Source organism: Salvelinus namaycush, chromosome 7 (assembly GCF_016432855.1).
Source record: "Salvelinus namaycush isolate Seneca chromosome 7, SaNama_1.0, whole genome shotgun sequence".
Taxonomy (NCBI): domain Eukaryota; kingdom Metazoa; phylum Chordata; class Actinopteri; order Salmoniformes; family Salmonidae; genus Salvelinus; species Salvelinus namaycush.
This window is the reverse complement of record NC_052313.1, coordinates 47,464,613-47,470,677: the sequence shown is the minus strand read 5'-3', so window position 1 is coordinate 47,470,677 and position 6,065 is coordinate 47,464,613.

Sequence of the window (6,065 nt, the reverse complement as noted above, 5' to 3'; positions counted from 1 at the left end):
TGTCTATCTTTCCTCATGACAAACAAGAGGCAAGGGATCCAATTAAATTCACATTTTTAAGATTCTCTCCTCAACCCTGGAGACCGTAGCTTTTCCTCTAGGATGACTTGTGTTCAACTACGTTGCCTCTGTTTGTTTGTCAGTGGATTAATTAATGAACGGTTGTTGCAGTGGGTTGTCACTAGGGATGGGTTTGTGGGAAGAATATTTTTGATTAATTAATTAATTGTATGTACTGTATGCAGTGTGTGTGTGTGTGTGTGTGTGTGTGTGTGTGTGTGTGTGTGTGTGTGTGTGTGTGTGTGTGTGTGTGTGTGTGTGTGTGTGTGTGTGTGTGTGTGTGTGTGTGTGTGTGTGTGTGTGTGTGTGTGTTCTTTTGAGAAGTGTAACTTGGCAAAGAAAACGGTTGGATTTGACCTCATTTTAACATTCTGTCATAAAGAGCACATGTTCAACCTAATAAAAAACGTGTTTTCCCATCTCAAGCGGTTAAATAAAAAAATGACTGTAGTAGGTGCCTATTAAGTGCCAAATAAAGTAACAGTGTTGACTGTAACAGGGTTGACTATTTCATCTGAAATCAGCCATAAATCCCCCTGTGGCAAGGGGAATGGAAACTTGGTGTATACAACAGGGAGGGGCAAATGAATGCGAGCTTCACAAAAAAATTGAATTGTTCAAACATTTCTAGTCTGTCTATCTATGGGTAACAGGGCTGACGTGTTATGCTTGACCTGCTCTGTTCCCCACCACCAAACACAAGAGAATGACCAAAAAGAGTAGAACCAGCTCACCTGCGTTTACACTGTGATTTGACTATTAAATGTGAATGTTTCTTTTGAAAATAATATTTAAAAATTAATAATTTCCCCATATTAAAACGAGAGTTCAGTTCCAGTAACAGGGTTGACCTTAAAATGAGGGACAGACGTAAACCCCTAATCATATGAAATAAATAATAATGATCAGAAAAGACTTTGTCAAGGCAACAAAAACTAGGACTTTCTGATGTTGGTGAAAACTTTGAGCCATTTTTGAGCAAAGTGGGTTAAGATCTTCCTAAAAGTCACAGAGGGTGCAAGGAGGGACATGTCAGAATGCTGAATTTTGGTACTTTACCAAGCCTTTATTCATATAAAAAAATCTGAATTATTGAATTCTCCATGCGGTCTATATTAATGGGCACTTAATTTATTGTAACAGGCTTTTACAATTCGATATTTGTGCAACACTTCTACTTAAAATATCATAGGTCGCAAAAGGCACTCCTTTCGTGGAACGACACAGATATTTCTATCCTGCATGTATACATTTACAGCATGAAATACCAGGTCTAGTAATAGCTGTTAATTTTTCATAAGAATATAACAGACTTGTTGGCAACATTGTTTAAATGGCACATCACATATGGTAGAGGAGCTAGGAGCTGTGAGACCATTGTTGAATGTGATGGATAGTGAAAAGGCCTTTAGGCTAGCATCACTTTTCAGGCAGTGTCTCTACTTATCCATGATTCATCTCCCATCTCTCTCTCTCTCTCTCTTTCTCTCTCGCTCTCTCGCTCTCTCTCTCTCGCTCTCTCTCGCTCTTTCTCTCTCTCTCTGCTTCTCTCTCTCTCTCTCTCTCGCTCTCTCGTGCTCTCTCTTTCTCTCTCTCTGCTTCTCTCTCTCTCTCTCTCTCTGTCTCTCTGTCTCTGTCTCTCTCTTTATATTAATGCAACAACTACATTGGTGGGGAATGAGATGTGATATAACAGGTAAAATATAGCTTAAAACATTCAGATGCATTACAATATACTCTAACGCATTCTCTGATATTTCTATACAACCTGTGGATCAGATGTGCATCTGCCCTGAAACCTGGGACATATACAGAATGAATATGGCCTGTTGGAAATTAATGGAATCTCACTGTGTTCCAGAATACCTGAGAAGGTAGGTTTCATGTTCCTGTCACGCAGGTTTTCTTCAGGACGTAGTCACGTCCACTCAGATTCCCCCCACACTGATGACAGACCAGCACGCTGCTTCATATATTCTTCATGGGAATGAAAGGAAAAAGAGGAGGAGGAGGGTGGAGAGAAGAGGAGGGGAGAAGGAAGTAGAGAGTGATGGAGAAGGAGGGGAATGAGGTGGAGGATGAGGGGATGAAGAAAGTATATAAGTGAAGAGGAGGATGAGGATGAGTGAATGAACAGCAGCAAGAAGAGGGAGAAGAGGAGGAATAGGAGGAGGGAGAAAAAGAGAGTGGGGTCTGGAGTTTTGATGGCGGTGCCTTCAGGCTCCTCCAGGCGATAAGAATCACTGTCTTCTGAGAAGTCCCCAACGTCCTCGCTTAGCCCGGGCCCCTGGAGCGAAGAGGAAGAGAGGGGGCCCGCAGGCCACTCTGTGATCATTAGGATTCACACTGGCTTTGACAGCAGGTCTCCCTAGCCACGGACACTGCATATTTAGACCCAGGGATGGCTCCCTCTCCCCCTGCTTGTTGTGAGGGAGGGCTAGGGAGACGGTAGCCATGCAACAGGACTGAGGAGCAAAGGGCTCAGGCGGAGAGTTGGATTTCAACTACATTTACATCGACATTCACTATACTATACACTTCTCTGTAAGAGAGCTGCTTGGAATGTGCTGTTGTTATTGCGTCGGACATTTGTTCTGTTGTTACTGTATGATTCATGTTGTTTTCTCAGAAGATGACGTTGGTGATTCATTCTGTAAGATTCAGCCCTATTCAGATGAGGCTGAAGGCCTTTTTTGCCATTTTGAATAATAAATATGCAGTGACCAGTAACTGGTTATCATTGTGTGTTGAAACAAATGGCATAAATACAGGATGGGTTTTTTGTCTTCCACATGCTGTAAGTGGCTCAGGTGGTTAGAAAAGGACACCCCAAAACATCCCTCACCTCCCCCACCTTCCCCCCTCCACCTCCAGCTACACAGCTGTTGTGCTGGTATCGATTTCTCCGGCCCCACTCTTTCCCCAGCATCGTTATATAGGCCAGGGGAACGACCATCGGGCCCAGCCAACAGCCTAGCAGATGGACAAACCTTTACCCGGCTCCTTCAGAACAGCAGTAGATGGATGGAACACTCCTTCTAGGCCCGGAGAGAGAGCGACCCAGAGAGAGACTCAGAGAGACAGTGTAGTTGTTTTAATTGTTTGTGGTGTTAGTTGGCCTGGCTCTGTAGACTCCACGCTGCAGGCTGGCTCTCAGGGGACCGGCACCCGGATGCAGGTCGTGACCCCGGTGCTAGCAATGGAGCCTGACACACAGGAGGATCGAACTCAGGTACATATCAATTAACTCCCCAATTAACAGACACAAACAGAGATGCTGGGCCCAGATACTGAAGGGACAGGACAGGAAGCTAGGTAGCAGGAGAATAACACTGAGCTGTTTGTCTATATGGAACCAGTATGTTATTAAGGACTGTTCAGCTCTAGCCGAGGTGGCATTGATTGTGAATGGAGCATTGGTCTGGAGAGGGCAGGTACATGAAGGTTAAGAGATAGACTCAATCTGGCCATTAGGAAATATATGCTACAGCTAGTGTTGCAGAAGCTTTTTTGTCAAAGAACGGCCAATAGATTTAGCCAACATATTGATCAGAGCTTGTGGAGTACAGCCTATAAAGGACAATGTTGCTATGCTAAAAGCTGAAACATTGTTTACTACGTGAAGATGCTCTTTAAAATGCAATCTATGCACTTTATAGTCACTCTATGTGACAGGAGGTTGAGTACTCAGTTAAGAAGCACTGCCATTTCTGTGGGACATTCAATGCCCACATCTGTTGTTTGGAAAGGCCTGTCTGTCAAGGAAGCACATCTCCTGGTACAGAGGAGAGGGTCATGTGGCTGACAGTGCTCAACTAGTAGTTATGGCAGCTCTGCCACGGCTCACTGACTCCACACAGTCACAAGGAAGGAGATGAGAATCATCAACTGTGTCCTCTTCTGCTCCACACACACAGGCACGGGCGTGAGAGGCACACACACACACAGAGAGACAGACATGCATGGACGGATGCACGTCCCACCCAAACACACACATACTAACAGACACGCACACACATATGCACACAAGAAACGCACAGGCAAAACTCGTACGCAAACACCTTTACTTTGTCTATCAAAATACAAATAAAAATGGCTTGAAAAACCTCATCAATATACCATAATGAATCAGAAGTATTTAACTTTAACTTTTGCCAGTAAATCACTATGCTTTCAAGGCCTTTATATTAATTTCATTGTTTAAGCCAGGCTGTGGCGTAGTCAGCAGACTGCTATCAGACTGAAAATATGTCTCACCCCATGAGTGAATGCCCCAGTTATTAAGAAAAGCCAACAGTCCTTTAATCTCCTTTACTACTTAATGCTCCCAACTAAACGCTACAGTGTGGAAGGCAGCGAAGCCTTCAAGTATGAAACATGAATATCTGCACTCAGGGGTTGGCCAATAAACTCTATTATAATGCATCAGGATCTATCTGGGGACCACTTTGTTCTAAATGTATCATATCATCGCTGTTCGAGACATGACTTCACAATCTTGTGATGTAAGTATTATTACAATTCATGAAATTCAAATACTTACGTTGGGCCGTTAATTTGAACTATAAGCCGTAGGGAGAAAGATTTACAACTGGATGCTGTGTGGAGTTGAGGGTCGTTTTAATTTTCTTCCATTAAAGGAGTCAGTAGAAAGAGGGAGAGAAAACGGGAGAGGACTGAGCCGGTGCGAGGTGAGTCTGCCTGTCTTACTCTGAACTTTCCTATCCATGTCACTGAGGCATTTACTTACATCTGTTTGAATTGCAAAGGTCAAGTTCCTACACACTTACATGTAGTTGTGATAATGCAGCTATCCTAGTCAAGACAGGCTTCTCCTGGCCTCCTGGCTTAGCTTGCTCTGTAGCAAAGCACTGCATTTTGCATGAGCATATAGCCCCTGGAATTCTACAGCATTGTTTACTGATACTTCCTGAAGGCATCGCGCTACACCCTCTCATGCCTGAAAAGATGTTCTCCTCGTAAGACGGGAGAACAGGAACACACAGTGTGCTGGGGGTCAGGACAAACAGACAAAGTTCTCTGTTTCAAACTGGCATCAGCCACTAGATTAAAGATCCGACCGTGGAAGCTCATGGGTGTTGCGGCCAGCTTTTTACAAAACCGCGTCTCCTCAAATTAACCAATCACAGGTGATTTCACCCTTGTTTGGGGTACAAATGATTGTTTGACGGCTTTAGCCGCTGTTACTGTTGTATTCACAAAGTGCAACGTCGCCTTTCAACTTAATTTGTGCTGCAGATGTTTTTATGGTATCTTCTCACAGATCTGTGCTCTTTTGCGCGATGAAAAACGTCACCCTCAGTGATTTCCCCACAGACAAATCAGCTCATTCTATACCTGTACTGCACCTCCACTCAAAGCCGTGCACATCCTCCAAAACATTGTCTGGACGGGGATTTCCCGACGGCCTCACCTTAACCCACAATAATCTCCGATAAGTGGCCTGTGGTCTCGTATTAGCAGTCATTTGTCAGACGACGCGGGCCAATGTTACGGGTTCAAACTGAAATTGGAAATGCCTCAGTGCACCCCAACAGCCCAGCTTTGCTTCTCTCTTTACTCTCTGTAACCCAGGCCAAGATACCATTATCTTCAAGGTATTCTAGAAGAAATGGCTTCTGAATCTTTTTGTCATTTCAACTGTTTTGGTGAGCTCTTTGTTATCTCTCCAAGGTTCTTTTATTAATGGTCAGGCTCTGAGAGGAATGTTTTTAGCGAGCACAGATGCAATTCACAAGTCATTTTGCAGAGAGATTGGAGAATTAAATCCAGTGTGGTTTTTGAATGTAGTCTCTGGTATCCAATAGCACCATGAAGTGCAAAGGCGTAGCATAGACTGCATACAGTATGTACCTTGGGTACTTTTCTACAGACAGCTTCATGACAGCATGCTAATCATTATGAGAATCAGAAAAATCAGAAACAAATGAAAATAGAATCAACTGGAACACCCTCCACTCATACAAGGAACATATACGTTTCTG